The sequence below is a fragment of the Talpa occidentalis genome, unplaced genomic scaffold (genome assembly GCF_014898055.3).
Source record: "Talpa occidentalis isolate TD23 unplaced genomic scaffold, MPIMG_talOcc4v2.1, whole genome shotgun sequence".
Taxonomy (NCBI): Eukaryota; Metazoa; Chordata; class Mammalia; order Eulipotyphla; family Talpidae; genus Talpa; species Talpa occidentalis.
The window spans coordinates 63,558,863-63,563,652 of record NW_026555331.1 but is presented as its reverse complement, the minus strand read 5'-3'; positions in this window follow the sequence as shown (position 1 = coordinate 63,563,652).

Sequence of the window (4,790 nt, the reverse complement as noted above, 5' to 3'; positions counted from 1 at the left end):
AAAGGGGAGCGTGCGTGTGTATCCGGGTTACGCGAGGGGGCGGGGCTGGGAGGGCGGGGCCAGAAGGCTCCTCCCCAGGGGCGGGGCCGACTCGACCCGGGGCGGGGCGACCGGGTCTGTACTGCGGAGCGCTGGACCGCTTCCGCTGTGGGCCCGGGTGTGCGGCTGCTTAGGTTTTCCACTCGCTCCTAGATGTGACAGACCTATTTTCTACGCGGGGAAATATACTGCGTGCCTTGTAGAAATTGAAATGAAATCTCCCTTTGAATGACAACAGCTGACTGAAAGAAAGCCAAGGATAAACTAGATTTCTCATCCCTCTCAGATTATTGAGAAACAGGAAAATATAAGTCATTTTAGGTGATCCTTGTGCTTTGTCTGCATTTGTGTGGTCAGAGGCTGCAACTTTAAATCGCCTCTCTGAGCTCTTTCAGGGAGAGCAGGGAGTTGGGCGGTGGCCAGATGAATGTATCTGGTTCTTTATTCTGTTGGCATGTCCGGTTGTGTTCTAAATTTTATGACTTCTTATCTCTGTGTGTATAGATCTATATAGCTATATAGATATATATGTGCATATATATTTATCTGTGTGTGTGTGTTTTCCTCCACCTACAAGAATTGACTATCCTCTGTGCAGGTGAAAAACAGGGCTTTCATGATTAAAAAAAAAAAAAGGCACTCTGGACTTCTCTCATTGCAAAAGATGCTTTAACCATGCTTTCCTTCCAGAGGTTGAGAGGGAGAGAAATTGCATGAGAATGTTCTCTTGATATAAAGATTATGCCAAGATGGCATATCTATCTAGAAGATGCAATCCTTGAGTCAGTATATGCCCTCCAAATGCTTACAGAAACATTTAGCAGAAATAAATATCTTCATACCACTGATCTTAGCAATGACAGTGAATACTGTTTTAATAAATACTGTAAGTATTAGTAAGTTTATCTTCCATCTTAAAAGCAAATAATAAGCTATTCAGTATTATTCTTAATTTTTAGAGTATTTGTGTAAAGTCAACTTAAAGTACCCTGATTTATTGTTTTTAGCCAGAAGTCACAGGTTTAATGTGGTCTTTAATATTAATGATCATAAAAGCTTCAAGTGACTATATAAAATGGATTCTGAACATCCCTTGCTTAAACAAGTCATTAGACAGTATGACCTTTAAAAAAACATCCTTAGAGTTCAGAGCATTTGTAGAATATGCGTATGGTTGTATGGATACCATAAAGAGATTATGGACTTCCTGGTTTCCCTGCTAGTAATCTGTAACTAGCTTAAAAATAATCATATCACAAAATCAACTATAATAAAAATCAATGAAAGAGCAGACCATGGAGTGGTGTCAGCACCAGATCTTAAGAAAACAGCACTGTCTGCTTTTGAGAGTGATTTCTAAATTAAGCAAAGCTCTCATTTAAGAAATCTGAAAGTGAAGGTCACAGAGTACTTATGGTTACCAAATCCAGGGATAAATATAAAGGTCAAAGTTGAAGTATACAAAGCTTCAACAGAACCAAATCAAATGGTACTATGAGATCAACAAAGTATGAGAGTTGGACTGTGGTTATAAAAGTATTTAAAATACTATTAGAAAGTCTGGCTGAAGTTTGTAAAAATAAACTGAATAATATTTCACAAGACTGCTGGAAAGAAATATTCAACTACGTTCACTGTAGCACTATGCAGGGCATCAATGAAACCACTTACAAAGATAATAAAAGCACCAGAACATTTATAATGCAGGAAAGGAATTTAAGAATTAAAGGAAAAATGGCCTCCCTGGTGGTGCAAGGGGTTAAGCAGCGCACTATGAAGCAATCCACAGCCGCTGCAGCACGAGTTCTATCCCCTGCCGGCCAGGGAGAAACCCACATGGCAAGGCAGACCTCTCCTGTCTCGCCTGCTGCACTCCTCAGCAGTGTATTTCAGTTAGTATACCTGTTCTGTCCCTCACTCTGTCTATGGTGGATCCTCTACCCCACATCTCTGGCCTGTACCCCAGTTCTTATATGCATAAATAAATAAATCTTTAAATTAAAGAAAAAAAGAATTAAAGGGAAAAAATGTGAGTTTACACATCATAGCTCTATGCAAAGCATACAGAAGGGCTCAAATCCATAAGTGACAATTGATAATAGGTGGTTGATAATGATACAAAATAACATAGAATCATTAAGAGAAATTTTATGACAGAAATAAAAAAAATAGTTATTGTGGGACAGACAGTGATGTTGTCATAGGAATTGATTGAAAGAAGTTTGCTTTTTTAGTAACAAGTTGTTAAAAATTTCAAACACATGCATATTCGTGAAAGTCATGTGAAAGCAAATATAAAATAAATTACAAGCACTCTAACACATAGTATCAACAAGGAGTGAAGTAGGTATTTTCACATATTGTTATGCTCTCTGTCCTAATGCAGATCTTTCACATATACAAACTCAGTAAATATTTATGAAAGTGGACTTGTAAAATCAAGCTTAGTGAATATTTATCTATTGTTTAAAGTATTTTTGAAAACATTGAATTTACCAAATATATTAACATTTATTTTGTAGTTCAAAACATTTGTTTTACAAGTATACAAATCAACTGAAAGATATTTGCTTTGGCACCGTTAAGATGTTAAATATTAATTTGTGTGTGTGTGTTTTGTCAAATCCAATGTTTGACAGAGGATAAATCCAGTTAATAATTAAAATTTCCCACATTATATTTTATTCCCTAAGTGGTCTGAACTCATATTACATTTTTGCTTACTATCTAGCAAAACCTTCTGTAAAATAATCTTGAAACTCCATTTAGTTAAAAATGTACAATACAGTACTTATAATTTTCTAAACTGTAAAAAACAGCATTTGATTATTTCCATCAATCATGATTAGAAAATATATGGAATTGGGCCTCCCCGGTGGCGCAGCGGTAGAGCGCTGGGTTGCGAAGCTGCCCGCGGCCTCTGCGGCGCCGGTTCAATCCCCGGCTGCTCCCCGGCCACCAGAGGAGGGTCCCACATGGCGCGCAGACCTCTCCTGCCGCCAGCTGCTCCCCTCAGCAGTGTACTTCGGTCCTTCTGCCTGCTCTGCTTCCTGCTCTGGCTCTGGTGAATTCTCTCACCCTCCCGCGCTTCTGACTGCACCCAGTGCATGTATAAACAAAACAAACAAACAAGCAAACAAATAAATAAAGAAAAACATGCCTCTATTAAAAAAAAATATTAAAAAAAAGAAAATACATGGAATTATTTTTTATAATTTATATTACACAAGAATTTTAATACATATTGTTATTATGTAGTTTTGGATATAATGCAAGCCTCCCGGAATATAAGAACTCTGCATATCCAATAATATCGTAACTACATATCTCAAACATTTTTCCAATTAAAAAAAAGCTAAAAATTTTTTTCATGCAGATATAATAAAGGAACACGTCATTAAAAGAACAATGCTTACCCTTATCTTACTACTACTTGAAATTATTTTTTATGTTCTTAAACACTGTAAATTTATTTCACAATTCTATGAATAGGTCATTATTAGGAGACAGTTGTTAGTCTCTATTTCTCTGCTTATTTTTCCAGCAAAGGCACTATCTCCCTTTCCAAGGGTATTATCTTTTCAAGGATGTTTGCATAGCAAACATCCTTGAAAAGGCAGAGATAATGTCTCCCTCCAGAGAAAAGGACAAGTTTGTTTTCTGTAAGTTATAATAAAGAAAATGGCAGGCAAGCTTTCTGCCAATGATATAAGACTCAGTATCCCTGAGCTCAGAGTCCCTCTGCTGTAATGCAACCCAGTCTACATGCAGGAGTTTTAACCTTCTCAGTGTTACCCTGTGGTGAATGGGACTTGAGGAACAAGTGCATATGCTGACACTCTGAATGACACAATTGCTTTGTCTCTGAACTAGGAATCTCATGTCTTCTGCCAGCATCCATGGAACGGGCAAATTACCTTGTTAGTATAAATAGGGTCAAATTTCAGATCCTTCCTCGCTCTTGGCAGTCATAATTACCTCATCATCAGTTAAATCACAAAGCCAATTTTCCCAATTTTAATGTCTTTACCTTAGTCCCAAAGCAAATACAAAATATTATTTTTTCCTGCAGCTATCAATTGACTAACACTGTATTATGTTACAAAATGTTTTTTAGAAGCAAGTATTCTTTTAGGAGAACAGAGTTTCTTTCTCATCAGTCTTCTTCCAAGAGCCTCATTCAGACATGGACAATCTCCTGCCTGCCCATGAGCATTTCAGTCTAAAAAAGATGAGGCATAACCAGCTTGCTCTAGTAAGAGTTTATATATGAATAGCTGGAGTAATGAGAAACCCCAGAACATACTCAGCAAATTAGCATCATTCTGTCTCTCAGTGCTTCTAAAATTGTGATGGTCAGCAGGTCATAAAGTGTTTTAAGAATGACTCATAGTCATGTAATATACAAAAGCAACTCCAGTCATCTACCTTTTCTTCAGTACATCTTGTTCACATCAGCACAAAATTCTCTGATTGGGTCACTCATACTGGAGTGTTTCACATCAAATTACTCATCATGTCTAGTTCTCACATTCATCTACATAGTTGTCTTTGGCTCAGGCTGAATCATTTCAGCAAGAGTTACACGGTTACTTTCATGTGGCAATCATACACATTGCAGAAGTCACAGCTACCTGAAGCAGAGCCTGATTTGTTTTTTCTTTGTGGAGGGCAACAAACAGCTTTAGCATTGCCCATTTGTGACAGTCCTCTACAAACATCTTAATATCCTTTTACATATGACAAAGTTA